The following is a 21,099-nucleotide window of genomic DNA, read 5'->3' as shown; positions in this document are numbered from 1 at the left end:
CGTTCTGCAATGCGCCACCGTCGCCTGGCAGCGAAGAGTTAATCTACCCAGGCTTACCAAACGATTGGGCATATCTACCCACCTTTACCATTTCGCTACCTTCCCCGCAGGTCCCCCCTTCTGCCCGTTCCTACCAGTGTCTCCTCCGTCCCATCACCCCACACATAGAGACAGACCCTCCCCTCCGTGTCTTGAGCCAGACAAGTTTAATAAATCCCCCCCATCCTGACTAGAACCGCATTGCGCTTTCTGCCTGTCTGGAAATGAAAGGCAGCCCAGGAGGCGGAGAGTGAGCGGGGAGGGAGGGGAGGGATGGAGAGAATGGAGAGAGAGCGACGGCAAAAGGAGGGGGTGAGAATGGTGAAAGAGAGCAGCGAGGAAGAAGGAAGAGAGAATGGGCAGACGAGGAAATCAAGACCGAGAACAGGTATTTTTATTTTTTGGGGTGGGGGGCAAAATGGAATGGCGAGCGCACGATGGGATTTAAGCGGCGGTAGAATTGGTAGGGGGCGTTTCGAAAAATTGGAAAAATCAGGATAGGGATGCGAGAGAGGCAGACAGGTGAGAAGGCGCAAAAAAAAAAAAAGGGACCAGACAAAGAGCGTTGACAGGATGGTGCGAATCAGCGTGGGGCAGGCAGAGGGGGGCAGACGGCGGCACATCAGAAGGAGCAGCAGACAAAGAGGCAGCGGCAGGTGTATGATGGATAAAGGTACAGAGGAATGCACAAACACAAAGGCAGCCAGATAACGCAAGGTGAGAGCAATGGAGCATCAGAAGCAATTATTGATCGGGGAGGACGAGGAGACGCTTTATGGAGTCTACGTATTCAGGTGCTCCAGAGGCCTGCGGGGGGTGCCCGGCTCAGTGGGCACAGCTACCTGTTACAGGCGGCACGGATTAGCCGTACTCGCCAGGCGACGTGCTCGTCAGGTTTTGCATGTAGAGGGGTGAGAGTGTATGTGAGGGCAGAGGAGGAGGAGGAGGAGGAAGGGGTGGCATAGACTCGCTCATGACGCTCTGGCAGCACAGACCGAGGATGGAGACAGACAGACAGCAGCGGCGAGAGTCGCAGCGGCAGCTGGAGGTCAGGTACAGGGTTGGCAGGCGGATGCCAATGTGCGTTTTTGTCACTATTTTTCCTTTTTTTCCTGCAGGGATTAGATGTTCTTTTGTTGCATGGAGGGGGGTGATGGTGGGATACACATCTGCTCGCTCATCTCGGGGGGACGCCTGTGCTCGGGGTTCAGTCTTGCATTAAGATCTAATGCATGTAGGTTCTCGTTTCGCTCCATCGTATTCGGATGTCGATGCTTTTTTTTATTTTCATTTTTGCCCATTTTGGAAGGTTTCAGGGTCTCGATCTGCATCTCAGTTTTGGGTCAGTCGCTGATTAATATTCTGCGGCGGTCGAGTCGCCATTTTGCGCACTGTCCGCGCCTTTCGTCTGTCTGGGCGATTCTCCGCCGGAATGTCTACATTGCCGTCCTTTGTCCCCCTGTGCAGGTGGTTGTCTGTCGGCTCGCGGACAGGTGTCAGACGAGGTGTGTCGGCGTTGGGTCGGGAGTTTTCGCTCATTTTCCGGTCGCATTCTTGTCTTCTTGCTGTGATTAAGTTCAGCGGTCCGTGCCCCTGATATACACACATATATCATCCATGTCGATAAGGCTGCATGCAAACTAGAGGGATGTCTGAGAAGTAAAAGTGGCCATGTCTGGTGGCCCGATGGTCGTGCATCTCCTCATACCCAGGACCATTATAGGTGAAGAAGAAGTATTATGGCACCAGGCCATCCAATTATAGCCCGCACTTCCTGCAGCCGCTCCCTAAATTGCTTGCTAATACAGTCGGGGCAATATGAGGACACGCATTGGTGGGGTGCGCTGCGTCTGCCGTCCTTAAAGTGCCATTTTCTGCCCTGGTTCTGCTGCTAAACCACGGATTATGCAGCGTAAACCAAAGAAGAAATGTGGGCACCAGCCGTAAAAAAAAGGTGCTTAATTCTGTATTTCATTAACCGTTTCTTATTGATTGGGATTATCGTTAACTCATTTCATCCTGTGTCCTAGTCCAAGACTCCGGAGAGGTTTGCGAGGGTTTTTTTTGGTGGAAATTTCGGTGGGAAAAGAAGGGAAGACAAGAAGCGAGAAAGGTAAGACAATGGGATGTGTGAAGGTGTGGACGTCTGTCTGTGTCTGCTGTCCCCCGAGCTCCAATGCCACCAACACTCCTGCGCCAGACAATAGACAAGATGTCCGCTCTATTGTTGTCTGGGACGCAACGTTTCTGCAATCGAGTCGTCAGAATTTATAGTCCGAAGTCCCTGTCTTCTAATACTGAACTATATATATATATATAAACATGGGTATATAGGCACTACAGGTACCAGAAAACCCAACAAGAGGTTCCAGATTTAACTATATCTTGGGATAGATAGATAGATAGATAGATAGATAGATAGATAGATAGATAGATAGATAGATAGATAGATAGATAATAGATAGATAGATAGATAGATAGATAGATAGATAGATAGATAGATAATAGATAGATAATAGATAGATAATAGATAGATAGATAGATAGATAGATAGATATATAGATAGATAGATAGATAGATAGATAGATAGATAGATAGATAGATAGATAGATAATAGATAGATAGATAGATAATAGATAGATAATAGATAGATAGATAATAGATAGATAGATAATAGATAGATAGATCGATAGATAGATAATAGATAGATAATAGATAGATAGATAATAGATAGATGGATAGAAGGATAGATAGATAATAGATAGATAGATAGATAGATAGATAATAGATAGATAATAGATAGATAGATAGATAATAGATAGATAGATAGATGGATAGAAGGATAGATAGATAATAGATAGATTCTAAGTATCTCTAGTATCTATCTATCTATTATCTATTATCTATCTATCTATTATCTGTCTATTATCTATCATCTATTATCTATCTATTATCTGTCTATTATCTATCATCTATTATCTATCTATCTATTATCTATCATCTATTATCTATCTATTATCTGTCTATTATCTGTCTATTATCTATATATCTCTATCATCTATCTATCTATCTATCTATCTATCTATCTATCTATCTATCTATCTATCTATCTATTATCTATCTATCTATTATCTGTCTATTATCTATCATCTATTATCTATCTATCTATCTATCTATCTATCTATCTATCTATCTATCTATCTATCTATCTATCCTCTATCTATATCTCTATTATCTATATAGTTTTTTGAGAAAATATTCAGCATCATTTTAATCTTTATTAATGTTAACAATTCCTCATTCTTGGCTTGGGAGTCCAGTAGGCGGTCCTATTTAAAGAAAGATCTGTCAGCCAGATTTCACTCCCCCCAAACTATTTGTGTGAATGTAGCTCTTTCGAAGACAAGTCCAGCGATTCCTTTACCTAGCCAAGTCCGTTCCTCCGTTATTGAGAAATCAGCATTTGAGTTGATATTTAAATGATGCTGTAGATCTGAAGCCTCTGTCTTTCCAGCTCTAATCCCCGCTGCCTCCTCCTGCTTGACTGAGGTCTCCATTGACTGATATCACACAGCATAGAGGCGGTCGGTCAAGCAGAAGGAGGCAGCGCTGGGCTTGGAATAGAGCTGGAGTGACAGAGGCTACAGATTTACTGTAATTCTTCAGTTTTGGGGGTGAAATCTTGCTGTCAGATTCCCTTTAATAACTGACAGCTATCTTTCTATATGCATTATTGGACTCCACCCACTGGACTCTTGAGCTCAGAGTGAGCAGGAATTTAAGCGAATCAAATAAGTTAAATGTACATATCAACCTACTCAGTGCCTCCTGCTCTACATCATGCTGCCAGCAGATTGAACCACATATACAATGTGACACATTCCCTTCAAATTCAGTCTCACTTCATTCGGGTGGGGCCATACTACTCTTCTTCAGTCTCATTTCATGTAGGAGGGGCCAGACTAGTCTTCTTCAGTCTACTTTCATTCGGGAGGGGCCAGATTACTCTTCTTCAGTCTACTTTCATTCGGGAGGGGCCAGACTACTCTTCTTCAGTCTATTTTCATGTAGGAGGGGCCAGACTACTCTTCTTCAGTCTACTTTCATTCGGGAGGGGCCAGACTACTCTTCTTCAGTCTCATTTCATGTAGGAGGGGCCAGACTACTCTTCTTCAGTCTACTTTCATTCGGGAGGGGCCAGACTACTCTTCTTCAGTCTTATTTCATGTAGGAGGGGCCAGACTACTCTTCTTCAGTCTCACTTCATATGGGAGGGGCCAGACTACTCTTCTTCAGTCTCATTTCATGTAGGAGGGGCCAGACTACTCTTCTTCAGTCTGTTTTCATTCGGGAGGGGCCAGACTACTCTTCTGCAGTCTAATTTCATTTGGGAGGGGCCAGACTACTCTTCTTCAGTCTACTTTCATTCGGGAGGGGCCAGACTACTCTTCTTCAGTCTCATTTCATGTAGGAGGGGCCAGACTACTCTTCTTCAGTCTAATTTCATTTGGGAGGGGCCAGACTACTCTTCTTCAGTCTATTTTCATTTGGGAGGGGCCTGACTACTCTTCTGCAGTCTAATTTCATTCGGGAGGGGCCAGACTACTCTTCTGCATCTAATTTCATTTGGGATGGGCCTGACTACTCTTCTGCAGTCTAATTTAATTTGGGAGGGGCTAGACTACTGTTCCGCCATCTAGTTTCTTGTAGAGGGGGCCAGACTACTCTTATTCAGTGTCATTTCATTTGTGAGGGACCAGACTACTCTTCTTCAATCTCACTTCACATTTGAAGGGCCAGACTACTCTTCTTCAGTCTCACTTCACATTTGAAGGGCCAGACTACTCTTCTTCAGTCTCACTTCACATGGGAGGGACCAGACTACACTTCTTAAGTTTCATTTCTTTTAGGAGGGGCCAGACTACTGTTCTTCAGTCTCATTTCATGTAGAAGAGGCCACACTATATTTCTTTAATGTCACTTTATAATAGAGGGCTAGTCTACCCTTCTTCAGTCTGACTTCGCTTGGAAGGGGGCCAGACTACTCTTCTTCAGTCTCATTTTACATAGAGGTACCAGGCTACTCTTCTTCAGTATCACTTCACATGGGAGGGTCCAGACATATCTACTTCAGTCTCACTTCACATGAGAGGGTTCAGACTACTATACTTCAGTTTCATTTTACATGGGAGGGGCCAAACTACTCTTCTTCAGTCTCATTTCATGTAGGAGGGGCCAGACTACTCTTCTTCAGTCTCACTTCATATGGGAGGGGCCAGACTACTCTTCTTCAGTCTCATTTCATGTAGGAGGGGCCAGACTACTCTTCTTCAGTCTCACTTCATATGGGAAGGGCCAGACTACTCTTCTTCAGTCTCATTTCATGTAGGAGGGGCCAGACTACTCTTCTTCAGTCTCACTTCATATGGGAGGGGCCAGACTACTCTTCTTCAGTCTCATTTCATGTAGGAGGGGCCAGACTACTCTTCTTCAGTCTCACTTCATATGGGAGGGGCCAGACTACTCTTCTTCAGTCTTATTTCATGTAGGAGGGGCCAGACTACTCTTCTTCAGTCTCACTTCATATGGGAGGGGCCAGACTACTCTTCTTCAGTCTCATTTCATGTAGGAGGGGCCAGACTACTCTTCTTCAGTCTCATTTTACATAGAGGTACCAGGCTACTCTTCTTCAGTATCACTTCACATGGGAGGGTCCAGACATATCTACTTCAGTCTCACTTCACATGAGAGGGTTCAGACTACTATACTTCAGTTTCACTTTACATGGGAGGGGCCAAACTACTCTTCTTCAGTCTCATTTCATGTAGGAGGGGCCAGACTACTCTTCTTCAGTCTCACTTCATATGGGAGGGGCCAGACTACTCTTCTTCAGTCTTATTTCATGTAGGAGGGGCCAGACTACTCTTCTTCAGTCTCACTTCATATGGGAGGGGCCAGACTACTCTTCTTCAGTCTCATTTCATGTAGGAGGGGCCAGACTACTCTTCTTCAGTCTCACTTCATATGGGAGGGGCCAGACTACTCTTCTTCAGTCTCATTTCATGTAGGAGGGGCCAGACTACTCTTCTTCAGTCTCACTTCATATGGGAGGGGCCAGACTACTCTACTTCAGTCTCATTTCATGTAGGAGGGGCCAGACTACTCTTCTTCAGTCTCACTTCATATGGGAGGGGCCAGACTACTCTTTTTCAGTCTCATTTCATGTAGGAGGGGCCAGACTACTCTTCTTCAGTCTCACTTCATATGGGAGGGGCCAGACTACTCTTTTTCAGTCTCATTTCATGTAGGAGGGGCCAGACTACTCTTCTTCACTCACACTTAATATGGAAGGGGCCAGATTACTCTTCTTCAGTCTAATTTAATTAGTAAATGTAGCTGAGCTGCTCTACCAAATGCAACCTGTGGACAGGGATGGTACTGTTCAGGAACAAAAAACCAGGTTTTTACAATTTTTAAAAGTTCCTTTAAGTGGAAACTTTTTGTGCTGTCTTACCATCGTGTGCACACAGCCTTACACTCCAGATCACGCTTAACATTCCCTTTTTACTGCTTTTTTTATCTTATCATTTTTAATGAATACTCACGTCATAACAACAGCCTCCACGACACTGGGTGATTACTATGGTGGTGCATGGTCTGCAGTATAATGTGGTAGTCACCTACTTGTAAACCATTGATATACTAGAAAATAATGTAGGCACAGACAGTACTGCCTCCCTGTCTCTACGTTCCAGGGAAACAGTTTCCTCTCTATCTGGATTGTACTAGAAAGATGAATTTGGGATTTTAAGCCTAACAGCCAATGTATCCTTGTTGACCATTGCAACCAATCAGAGCTGTGCTTTAATTTACTAATGTGCTCTTGGAAAATGTTAGCTGCGTTCTGATTGGCTGCTGTAGACAACAAAGGTTTCTTCCCCAGTTTTGATAGATTAGTCTGTCTATTGCCTAATGTCCTAGTAACTTGATCCTAGGTGTCAGTACGAGTACGGAAATACTAAATGTATACAGTTTTTCTTTTTTTACGGCTTTTATAACATTCAAAAAAAATTTTTTTACATTTTCCTACAGTTTATCTGTTTTTTACTTTTACATCGGTCAAGCTCGTGTGATGGCTTGTTTTTTTTTGTGTTTCGAGATGTAATTTTTAATGGTATTATTTTGGGGAGAGGGAAAAACTGCAATTCCGGTGTTTCGATTTTTTTCTTTTCTTTCTGGCGTTTACCGTAAGGGTTAATTATTTTTATAGTTTCATTGGACTTTTAAGGACACCACAATGTTAAAAAGAAATTTCTTGAATTTCTTGGTTCATTTGTTCATTTATATTTGAATTGGGAGAAAGGGGTGATTTATATGTTCACGTTATTTTTTTTCTTATTTTAACTACGTTTTATATATATATATATATATAGATATATATATATCTATATATATATATATATATATATATATATATATATATAGATATATATATACCGGTATATATATATATATATATTTTATTTTTATTTTTTTTATATACCGGTATATTTTTTTCTTATTTTAACTACGTTTTATATATATATATATATATATATATATATATATATATATATATATATATATATATATATATATATATATATATATATATTTATACACCTTATATATTTTTTTTTTATTGTTAATAATATTTTTCCCCCCGGAGGACTGCCCAGCAATCGTTTAGTATTGGAGTGAATGGTAAACATTACAATCTCCCATGAAGCACTGTCATAGAAGCTCCAAGATGGCGGAGATAAGGGCCTTCAGCTGACTTTAGACTGCCATGTTAACCCACTGGCAACTCATGAGTGACTTCGGCATCTAATTGGTTAAACAGCAACTCCATTCACAGATTTAACTAATCCCCGCTGCCTCCTCCTGCTTGACTGAGGTCTCCATTGACTGATATCACACAGCATAGAGGCGGTCGGTCAAGCAGAAGGAGGCAGCGCTGGGCTTGGAATAGAGCTGGAGTGACAGAGGCTACAGATTTACTGTAATTCTTCAGTTTTGGGGGTGAAATCTTGCTGTCAGATTCCCTTTAATAACTGACAGCTATCTTTCTATATGCATTATTGGACTCCACCCACTGGACTCTTGAGCTCAGAGTGAGCAGGAATTTAAGCGAATCAAATAAGTTAAATGTACATATCAACCTACTCAGTGCCTCCTGCTCTACATCATGCTGCCAGCAGATTGAACCACATATACAATGTGACACATTCCCTTCAAATTCAGTCTCACTTCATTCGGGTGGGGCCATACTACTCTTCTTCAGTCTCATTTCATGTAGGAGGGGCCAGACTAGTCTTCTTCAGTCTACTTTCATTCGGGAGGGGCCAGATTACTCTTCTTCAGTCTACTTTCATTCGGGAGGGGCCAGACTACTCTTCTTCAGTCTATTTTCATGTAGGAGGGGCCAGACTACTCTTCTTCAGTCTACTTTCATTCGGGAGGGGCCAGACTACTCTTCTTCAGTCTCATTTCATGTAGGAGGGGCCAGACTACTCTTCTTCAGTCTACTTTCATTCGGGAGGGGCCAGACTACTCTTCTTCAGTCTTATTTCATGTAGGAGGGGCCAGACTACTCTTCTTCAGTCTCACTTCATATGGGAGGGGCCAGACTACTCTTCTTCAGTCTCATTTCATGTAGGAGGGGCCAGACTACTCTTCTTCAGTCTGTTTTCATTCGGGAGGGGCCAGACTACTCTTCTGCAGTCTAATTTCATTTGGGAGGGGCCAGACTACTCTTCTTCAGTCTACTTTCATTCGGGAGGGGCCAGACTACTCTTCTTCAGTCTCATTTCATGTAGGAGGGGCCAGACTACTCTTCTTCAGTCTAATTTCATTTGGGAGGGGCCAGACTACTCTTCTTCAGTCTATTTTCATTTGGGAGGGGCCTGACTACTCTTCTGCAGTCTAATTTCATTCGGGAGGGGCCAGACTACTCTTCTGCATCTAATTTCATTTGGGATGGGCCTGACTACTCTTCTGCAGTCTAATTTAATTTGGGAGGGGCTAGACTACTGTTCCGCCATCTAGTTTCTTGTAGAGGGGGCCAGACTACTCTTATTCAGTGTCATTTCATTTGTGAGGGACCAGACTACTCTTCTTCAATCTCACTTCACATTTGAAGGGCCAGACTACTCTTCTTCAGTCTCACTTCACATTTGAAGGGCCAGACTACTCTTCTTCAGTCTCACTTCACATGGGAGGGACCAGACTACACTTCTTAAGTTTCATTTCTTTTAGGAGGGGCCAGACTACTGTTCTTCAGTCTCATTTCATGTAGAAGAGGCCACACTATATTTCTTTAATGTCACTTTATAATAGAGGGCTAGTCTACCCTTCTTCAGTCTGACTTCGCTTGGAAGGGGGCCAGACTACTCTTCTTCAGTCTCATTTTACATAGAGGTACCAGGCTACTCTTCTTCAGTATCACTTCACATGGGAGGGTCCAGACATATCTACTTCAGTCTCACTTCACATGAGAGGGTTCAGACTACTATACTTCAGTTTCATTTTACATGGGAGGGGCCAAACTACTCTTCTTCAGTCTCATTTCATGTAGGAGGGGCCAGACTACTCTTCTTCAGTCTCACTTCATATGGGAGGGGCCAGACTACTCTTCTTCAGTCTCATTTCATGTAGGAGGGGCCAGACTACTCTTCTTCAGTCTCACTTCATATGGGAAGGGCCAGACTACTCTTCTTCAGTCTCATTTCATGTAGGAGGGGCCAGACTACTCTTCTTCAGTCTCACTTCATATGGGAGGGGCCAGACTACTCTTCTTCAGTCTCATTTCATGTAGGAGGGGCCAGACTACTCTTCTTCAGTCTCACTTCATATGGGAGGGGCCAGACTACTCTTCTTCAGTCTTATTTCATGTAGGAGGGGCCAGACTACTCTTCTTCAGTCTCACTTCATATGGGAGGGGCCAGACTACTCTTCTTCAGTCTCATTTCATGTAGGAGGGGCCAGACTACTCTTCTTCAGTCTCATTTTACATAGAGGTACCAGGCTACTCTTCTTCAGTATCACTTCACATGGGAGGGTCCAGACATATCTACTTCAGTCTCACTTCACATGAGAGGGTTCAGACTACTATACTTCAGTTTCACTTTACATGGGAGGGGCCAAACTACTCTTCTTCAGTCTCATTTCATGTAGGAGGGGCCAGACTACTCTTCTTCAGTCTCACTTCATATGGGAGGGGCCAGACTACTCTTCTTCAGTCTTATTTCATGTAGGAGGGGCCAGACTACTCTTCTTCAGTCTCACTTCATATGGGAGGGGCCAGACTACTCTTCTTCAGTCTCATTTCATGTAGGAGGGGCCAGACTACTCTTCTTCAGTCTCACTTCATATGGGAGGGGCCAGACTACTCTTCTTCAGTCTCATTTCATGTAGGAGGGGCCAGACTACTCTTCTTCAGTCTCACTTCATATGGGAGGGGCCAGACTACTCTACTTCAGTCTCATTTCATGTAGGAGGGGCCAGACTACTCTTCTTCAGTCTCACTTCATATGGGAGGGGCCAGACTACTCTTTTTCAGTCTCATTTCATGTAGGAGGGGCCAGACTACTCTTCTTCAGTCTCACTTCATATGGGAGGGGCCAGACTACTCTTTTTCAGTCTCATTTCATGTAGGAGGGGCCAGACTACTCTTCTTCACTCACACTTAATATGGAAGGGGCCAGATTACTCTTCTTCAGTCTAATTTAATTAGTAAATGTAGCTGAGCTGCTCTACCAAATGCAACCTGTGGACAGGGATGGTACTGTTCAGGAACAAAAAACCAGGTTTTTACAATTTTTAAAAGTTCCTTTAAGTGGAAACTTTTTGTGCTGTCTTACCATCGTGTGCACACAGCCTTACACTCCAGATCACGCTTAACATTCCCTTTTTACTGCTTTTTTTATCTTATCATTTTTAATGAATACTCACGTCATAACAACAGCCTCCACGACACTGGGTGATTACTATGGTGGTGCATGGTCTGCAGTATAATGTGGTAGTCACCTACTTGTAAACCATTGATATACTAGAAAATAATGTAGGCACAGACAGTACTGCCTCCCTGTCTCTACGTTCCAGGGAAACAGTTTCCTCTCTATCTGGATTGTACTAGAAAGATGAATTTGGGATTTTAAGCCTAACAGCCAATGTATCCTTGTTGACCATTGCAACCAATCAGAGCTGTGCTTTAATTTACTAATGTGCTCTTGGAAAATGTTAGCTGCGTTCTGATTGGCTGCTGTAGACAACAAAGGTTTCTTCCCCAGTTTTGATAGATTAGTCTGTCTATTGCCTAATGTCCTAGTAACTTGATCCTAGGTGTCAGTACGAGTACGGAAATACTAAATGTATACAGTTTTTCTTTTTTTACGGCTTTTATAACATTCAAAAAAAATTTTTTTACATTTTCCTACAGTTTATCTGTTTTTTACTTTTACATCGGTCAAGCTCGTGTGATGGCTTGTTTTTTTTTGTGTTTCGAGATGTAATTTTTAATGGTATTATTTTGGGGAGAGGGAAAAACTGCAATTCCGGTGTTTCGATTTTTTTCTTTTCTTTCTGGCGTTTACCGTAAGGGTTAATTATTTTTATAGTTTCATTGGACTTTTAAGGACACCACAATGTTAAAAAGAAATTTCTTGAATTTCTTGGTTCATTTGTTCATTTATATTTGAATTGGGAGAAAGGGGTGATTTATATGTTCACGTTATTTTTTTTCTTATTTTAACTACGTTTTATATATATATATATATATAGATATATATATATCTATATATATATATATATATATATATATATATATATATAGATATATATATACCGGTATATATATATATATATATTTTATTTTTATTTTTTTTATATACCGGTATATTTTTTTCTTATTTTAACTACGTTTTATATATATATATATATATATATATATATATATATATATATATATATATATATATATATATATATATATTTATACACCTTATATATTTTTTTTTTATTGTTAATAATATTTTTCCCCCCGGAGGACTGCCCAGCAATCGTTTAGTATTGGAGTGAATGGTAAACATTACAATCTCCCATGAAGCACTGTCATAGAAGCTCCAAGATGGCGGAGATAAGGGCCTTCAGCTGACTTTAGACTGCCATGTTAACCCACTGGCAACTCATGAGTGACTTCGGCATCTAATTGGTTAAACAGCAACTCCATTCACAGATTTAACAAAACTGTCTATGGGAGAAATAAAAAAGCTACCCTGTGTTGCATTGTCTTTGATTGGTTGCAGAATGAGTTAACTGAGAATCAATCAGTGAGCTCATTCTGACAGTAGACATTGTAACTCTTTCTCTGACTTTTTCTGCGCTCCTATCAGCGGATTGAAGACCACATTAAAGATAAACGTGCACTAAAAAAAGTTTGTAACAGCTAAAATGTGCAACAATTTTAATAAACCCGTTTGTTGTCATTTCACCCCAGTGCCCTCGCAGTATTTAGAATCATTCATCTTTTTTTATTTTTGCTTGCGCACATCCATATATTTGGTGTGGTATATACTCAAGTTAATTACCCAAATCTAGAAGAAACTTTGGAGAACTTAAAAAAACTCATTCCATAAATCTTTTGAAACTTTTTGGAATTGTAATAATCTAATTTAGTCGGTATGACAACTCCTTCATATAGCTTTGGAGATATTACGGATCCTCCCCTAAGTTAGAGGGTTCATCTAAAGCTGTCAATGGAGAGTTGACTTTTAAACCTTTAACAATAAATTATGTCATGGCCCTGGACCTGCTTTCACTTCACCCCTGGGCTCTCACGGTATTTAGATTCAGTCATCCTTTCTTTTTTGCCTGCCTCACAAACCTATATATTTTAGTTTGGTATTTAGACAATTTACTCACCCAATTTAGAAGATATTTTGGTGGAAACAACTTCTGGGAATTGGTTCTGAAACTCTATAGCCATTTGTGTAGAAAACAGGTTATGACACCTGCAAAAATAATTGATGTCACTGCCTTGCAACTTCTGTCACTTCACCCCTGGGCCCTCAAAGTACTTAGATTCAATCATTCCTTATTTATCGTTTGGCTCACAAATCCATATATTTGGTCCGGCGTATACTCAAGTTAATCACCCCGATCTAGAAGAAACTTTTCTAGAAGAATCTTCTGTGAACTTTAATTTAATACATCCTTTGAAATATCACAGATCCCTGGATCATTGCTGAGGATTTTATTCTCTTCTTCATGAAAGTTTCCCACTGTGCCACGGAAATTTAGGTCAGCCACTCGCTGAATACTGTTAGGGTTTTTTTTTTTACAGTCTTCCCCTAATATCACTTATACACTTAATTCAGGGGTCCAAAAATTGTAATAATACTTTACAGATATCTGGGCTGTCTCCCATGAGAACAAAAGATTGGGCATGTTAAACTCCAACATGCCTGATCCTAGTCTAACCTTACTGAGCTATGCTATAGAGTTGTTGTTTTTTTCTTTATGCTATAGTGTCTGTCTCATCTCCTTTTCTCCGTGATCCCATTTTGATCTTTTCTTTTTCTTTTCCTCCAGGTTCTCCGGTGTCATTCAGGTAAGGAGATCATGTCCTCATCAGCCGCTCGTCCTGTCAGCACATCGCTCTGTCCCTGAGACCCTTAACCTGTGAAGAAAAAATATGTCACAGGTGAGGTTCTGAGGAGCCGGGCGTCGTGTGTTACTGCAGCAACAGGAATCGGGCGAATGATATCCCATGATGCCTCACGCTATCAGGGCAATTAAGGACAATATGGCGGCATATGGTATAACCCTATAAGAAACACTTACAGGAGCCACAACTGAAGCGTCTGTGCTCCCCCTGTACTCCCAGCAGTATCCTACTACTACTCCAGTGTGAGTCCCAACGAGGACAGAGACTAATAAAGGCACCAATGTGACGGAGCAATGGGAGCTATGGAAAGGGACAAGTAAAAATGATGACTATAGATGAGAACCAATATGAGGGAGAGTATGGATGCGGACCGATGGAGTGATGACTATAGATGAGGACCGATGGAGAGATGACTATAGATGGGGACCGATGGAGTGATGACTATGAATAGGAACCGATGGAGTGATGATTATAGATAGGGACCGATAGAGTGATGACTATGGATGGGGGCCAATGGAGGGATGACTATGGAAGGGAACGATGGAGGGATGACTATGGATAGGGACCGATAGAGTGATGACTATGGATATGGAACGATGGAGTGATGCCAATAGATGGGGACCGATGGAGTGATGACTATGGATGGAGACAGATGGAGTGATGACTATAGATGAGGACCAATGGAGTCATGACTATGGATGGAGACAGATGGAGTGATGACAATAGATGGGGACCGATGGAGTAATGACTATAGATGGGGACCGAGGGAGTAATGAATATGGATGGGGACCGATGGAGAGATGACTATAGATGAGGACCGATGGAGAGATGACTATGAATAGGAACCGATGGAGTGATGCCTATGGATGGAGACCGCTGGAGTGATGACTATAGATGGTGACCGATGGAGTGATGACTATAGATAGGGACCGATAGAATGATGACTATAGATGGGGGCCAATGGAGGGATGACTATGGATAGGGACCGATGGAGTGATGACTATGGATAGGGACCAATGAAGTGATGACTATAGATGGTGACCGATGTAGTGATGACTATGGATGGGAACGATGGAGTGATAACTATAGATGGTGACCGATGGAGTGATGACTATGAATAGGGACTGATGGAGTGATGACTATAGATGGGGACCGATGGAGTGATGACTATAGACGGGGACCGATGGAGTAATGACTATGGATGGGGACCGATGGAGTGATGACTATGGATGGGGACCGATGGGGTGATGACTATAGATGGGGACCGATGGAGTGATGACTATAGATGGGGACCGATGGGGTGATGACTATAGATGGGGACCGATGGAGTGATGACTATAGATGGGGACCGATGGAGTAATGACTATGGATGGGGACCGATGGAGTGTTGACTATAGATGGGGACCGATGGAGTGATGACTATAGATGGGGACCGATGGAGTGATGACTATGGATGGGGACCGATGGAGTGATGACTATGGATGGGGACCGATGGAGTAATGACTATGGATGGGGACCGATGGAGTGTTGACTATAGATGGGGACCGATGGAGTGATGACTATAGATGGGGACCGATGGAGTGATGACTATAGATGGGGACCGATGGAGTGATGACTATGGATGGGGACCGATGGAGTGATGACTATGGATGGGGACCGATGGAGTGATGACTATGGATGGGGACCGATGGAGTGATGCCTATGGATGGGGACCGATAGAGTGATGACTATGGATGGAGTCCGATGGAGTGATGACTATAGATGGGGACCGATGGAGTGATGACTATGGATAGGGACCGATGGAGTGATGACTATGGATGGAGTCCGATGTAGTGATGACTATGGATAGGGACTGATGGAGTGATGACTATGGATGGAGTCCGATGTAGTGATGACTATGGATAGGGACCGATGGAGTGATGACTATGGATGGAGTCCGATGGAGTGATGACTATAGATGGGGACCGATGGATTGATGACTATGGCTAGGGAACGATGGAGTGATGCCTATAGATGGAGACCAATGGAGTGATGATTATGGATGGGGACCGATGGAGTTATGACTATAGATGGGGACCAGGGGAGTGATGACCATGGAAGGGAACGATGGAGTGATGACTATAGATGGGGACCGATGGAGTGATGACTATAGATGGGGACCGATGGAGTGATGACTATGGATGGGGACCGATGGAGTGATGCCTATGGATGGGGACCGATAGAGTGATGACTATGGATGGAGTCCGATGGAGTGATGACTATAGATGGGGACCGATGGAGTGATGCCTATGGATGGAGTCCGATGGAGTGATGACTATGGATAGGGACCGATGGAGTGATGCCTATGGATGGAGTCCGATGGAGTGATGACTATGGATAGGGACCGATGGAGTGATGACTATGGATGGAGTCCGATGTAGTGATGACTATGGATAGGGACCGATGGAGTGATGACTATGGATGGAGTCCGATGTAGTGATGACTATGGATAGGGACCGATGGAGTGATGACTATGGATGGAGTCCGATGGAGTGATGACTATAGATGGGGACCGATGGATTGATGACTATGGCTAGGGAACGATGGAGTGATGCCTATAGATGGAGACCAATGGAGTGATGATTATGGATGGGGACCGATGGAGTTATGACTATAGATGGGGACCAGGGGAGTGATGACCATGGAAGGGAACGATGGAGTGATGACTATAGATGGAGACCAATGGAGTGATGATTATGGATGGGGACCGATCGACTGATGGCTATAAATGGAGACCAATGGAGTGATGGCTATGGATGGGGACTGATGGACTGATGACTATAGATGGGGATTGATTTAGTGAGGCCTATGAATGGGGACTGATGGAGTGATGACTATAGATGGGGACCGATGGAGTGATGACTATGGATGGGGACCGATGGGGTGATGACTATAGATGGGGACCGATGGAGTGATGACTATAGATGGGGACCGATGGAGTAATGACTATGGATGGGGACCGATGGAGTGATGACTATAGATGGGGACCGATGGAGTGATGACTATAGATGGGGACCGATGGAGTGATGACTATGGATGGGGACCGATGGAGTGATGCCTATGGATGGGGACCGATAGAGTGATGACTATGGATGGAGTCCGATGGAGTGATGACTATAGATGGGGACCGATGGAGTGATGCCTATGGATGGAGTCCGATGGAGTGATGACTATGGATAGGGACCGATGGAGTGATGCCTATGGATGGAGTCCGATGGAGTGATGACTATGGATAGGGACCGATGGAGTGATGACTATGGATGGAGTCCGATGTAGTGATGACTATGGATAGGGACCGATGGAGTGATGACTATGGATGGAGTCCGATGTAGTGATGACTATGGATAGGGACCGATGGAGTGATGACTATGGATGGAGTCCGATGGAGTGATGACTATAGATGGGGACCGATGGATTGATGACTATGGCTAGGGAACGATGGAGTGATGCCTATAGATGGAGACCAATGGAGTGATGATTATGGATGGGGACCGATGGAGTTATGACTATAGATGGGGACCAGGGGAGTGATGACCATGGAAGGGAACGATGGAGTGATGACTATAGATGGAGACCAATGGAGTGATGATTATGGATGGGGACCGATCGACTGATGGCTATAAATGGAGACCAATGGAGTGATGGCTATGGATGGGGACTGATGGACTGATGACTATAGATGGGGATTGATTTAGTGAGGCCTATGAATGGGGACTGATGGAGTGAGGACTATAGAAGGGAATGATGGAGTGATGACTATGGATGGGGACCGATGGCGTGATGACTATGGATGGGGACCGATGGCGTGATGACTATAGATGGGGATTGATGGAGTGAGGCCTATGGATGGGGACCGATGGAGTGAGGATTATAGAAGGGAATGATGGAGTGATGACTATGGATGGGGACCGATGGCGTGATGACTATGGATAGGGACCGATGGCGTGATGACTATGGATGGAGTCCGATGGAGTGATGTCTATAGATGGGGACCGATGGATTGATGACTATGGATGGAGTCCGATGGAGTGATGACTATAGATGGGGACCGATGGAGTGATGACTATAGATGGGGACCGATGGACTGATGACTATGGATAGGGACCGATGGAGTGATGACTATAGATGGGGACCGATGGAGTGATGACTATGGAAGGGAACAATGGAGTGATGACTATAAATGGAGACCAATGGAGTGATGAGTATGGATGGAGACCAATGTAGTGATGACTATAGATGGGGTCCAGTGGAGTGATGACTATGGAAGGGAATGATGGAGTGATGACTATAGATGGGGACCGATGGAATGATGACTTTGAATAGGGAACGATGGAGTGATGACTATAGATGGGGACCGATGGAATGATGACTTTGAATAGGGAACGATGGAGTGATGACTATAGATGGAGACCAATGGAGTGATGACTATGGACGGGGACTGAAGGAGTGATGACTATGGATGGGGACAGATGGAGTGATGACTATGGATAGGGACTGATTCAGTGATGACTATGGACAGGGAGTGATGACTATGGACAGGGACTGATGTAAGCGATGACTGTGGATAGAGACCGATGGAGTGATGACTATGGATAGGGAGCAATGAAGTGATGACTATGGATGGGGACTGATGGAGTGATGACTATAGATGGAGACCGATGGAGTGATGCCTATAGATGGGGACCGATGGAATTATGACTATAGATGGGGACCAGTGGAGGGATGACTATGGAACGGAACGATAGAGTGATGTCTATGGATGGGGACCGATGGAGTGATGACTATGGATAGGGAACGGTAGAGTGATGACTATGGATGGGGACCGATGGAGTGATGACTATGGATAGGGAACGATAGAGTGATGACTATGGATGGGGACCGATGGAGTGATGACTATGAATAGGGACCGATGTAAGTGATGACTATGGATAGGGACCGATGTAAGTGATGACTATGGATAGGGACTGATGTAAGCGCTGACTATGGATAGGGACCACTATGGATGATGACTATAGAAAGAAACCAATATGAATGATGAGTTTAGATAAGGACTTATAGGTTAGGACTAGTGCGAACATAATATGAAAGACAACTATGAATAGTGACCAAGATGAATGATGACTATGGATATGGAGTAATATGAATTATAAGAATGGATTAGGACTAATTCGAATGACACTTATGAATATGGGCTAAGATGAATGATGACTATCAGCACTGCAATGATATGCATGAATAAAGACCATGATGAATGAAAAGAAATCAATGAACTGAGATTATAGATAAAGACCAAGATTAATTATAAATATAGATAAAATCTAATGTGAATGGCAACTAGTAATAGTGACCAAGATGAATTATGACTATAGATACGACTGATGATGAATGATGACTATAGATAAGTACCAAGATGATGAATGATGACTATAGATAAGTACAAAGATGAATGATGACTATAGATAAGGACCAAGCTGAATGATGACTATAGATAAAGACCAATCTGAATGATGACTATAGATAAGTACCAAGATGAATGATGACTATAGATAAGAACCAACATGAATGATGGCTATAGATAAGTACCAAGATGAATGATGGCTATAGATAAGTACCAAGATGAATGATGGCTATAGATAAGTACCAAGATGAATGATGGCTATAGATGAGGACCAAAATGAATGATGGCTATAGATAAGAACCAACATGAATGATGACTGTAGATAAGACTGAAGATAAAAGATAAGTGTAGATAAGGACCAAGATGAGTTTCAAATACGAGTACAAACAATACAATTGACAGCTGTGGATCAGGACCAAGTTGTCCTTATGTGCAAATCATGAGGCCCAGATCAGACCCCATGATTATAAGGGACATTATAAACACCCTCTCCCCAATTTAAAGTGCCGAAATGAGCAGTATAGATGACCCTCCATCCAGCAGGACCCCCCACCCAGCAGGACCCCCACCCAGCAGGATCCCTTACCCAGCTGTGCAGCAGAACCGAGAAGGAATCAACCACATTGCTGCCGTCATTTTTGGGGCCTTCTAACAGATGTTGGGGGCAGCAGAACTGAACCACATGACGTCCTGCCGGTTGTGTCCTCTATGTAGATTTACAGTCTGATTGTTTTATACTTTTTTTTTTCATATTGATATTTTGAATAAACGATAATAAAAGAAATTGTCGTCATTTACTGATCTCTGAAATATGTGGAAACACCACCAGGATGTGATCAGGAAAAAAAAGTGAACCCATCATATGAACAACGCTAGAATAAAACATGGGTTGTCCTGCACCAAGAGAAGAATGTAATGCACCTGACAAGGTTTTTTTTACTTTTTATATATTTTAGTGGTTACAAAAAAATCTAAACTTTTTTTTTTTTTTTTTTTTAAATAATAATAATAATAATAATAATTTTATTTATATAGCGCCAACATATTCCGCAGCGCTTTACAAATTATAGAGGGGACTTGTACAGACAATAGACATTACAGCATAACAGAAATACAGTTCAAAACAGATACCAGGAGGAGTGAGGGCCCTGCTGCTCGCAAGCTACAAACTATGAGGAAAAGGGGAGACACGAGAGGTGGATGGTAACAATTGCTTTAGTTATTCGGACCGGCCATAGTGTAAGGCTCAGGTGTTCATGTAAAGCTGCATGAACCAGTTACCTGCCTAAGTATGTAGCAGTACAGACACCGAGGGCTAATACTGCATAAAGTGTATGAGAACATGATGCGAGGAACCTTTTTTTTTTTTTTTTTTTTTTTTTTATTATAAATAGGCCACACAGGGATCGTTAGGTTAATGCATTGAGGCGGTAGGCCAGTCTGAACAAATGAGTTTTTAGGGCACGCTTAAAACTGTGGGGATTGGGGATTAATCGTATTAACCTAGGTAGTGCATTCCAAAGAATCGGCGCAGCACGTGTAAAGTCTTGGAGACGGGAGTGGGAGGTTCTGATTATTGAGGATGCTAACCTGAGGTCATTAGCGGAGCGGAGGGCACGGGTAGGGTGGTAGACTGATACCAGGGAGGAGATGTAGGGTGGTGCTGAGCCATGGAGTGCTTTGTGGATGAGGGTAGTAGTTTTGTACTGGATTCTGGAGTGGATAGGTAGCCAGTGTAATGACTGGCACAGGGTAGAGGCATCGGTGTAACGGTTGGTGAGGAATATGATCCTGGCTGCAGCATTCAGGACAGATTGGAGCGGGGAGAGTTTTGCAAGAGGGAGACCGATTAGTAGAGAGTTACAATAGTCCAGACGAGAATGAATAAGTGAAACAGTCAGAGTTTTTGCAGAGTCGA

The 21,099-nt window shown here is 43.0% G+C and overlaps 1 long non-coding RNA gene across 1 annotated transcript; it reads left to right on the top strand.

Annotated features, from left to right (window-relative positions):
• Positions 1-313: 313 nt before the first annotated feature.
• Positions 314-19,965, top strand: LOC138651692 (uncharacterized). The gene is made up of 2 exons (XR_011315516.1): positions 314-2,152; positions 13,669-19,965. It is a non-coding gene; the product is annotated as an uncharacterized lncRNA (long non-coding RNA).
• The last annotated feature ends 1,134 nt before the right edge of the window (positions 19,966-21,099 follow it).

The sequence above is a fragment of the Ranitomeya imitator genome, chromosome 10 (genome assembly GCF_032444005.1).
Source record: "Ranitomeya imitator isolate aRanImi1 chromosome 10, aRanImi1.pri, whole genome shotgun sequence".
Lineage (NCBI taxonomy): Eukaryota > Metazoa > Chordata > Amphibia > Anura > Dendrobatidae > Ranitomeya > Ranitomeya imitator.
The sequence above is the reverse complement of the archived record's forward strand: the minus strand, read 5'-3'. Positions and strand labels throughout refer to the sequence as shown.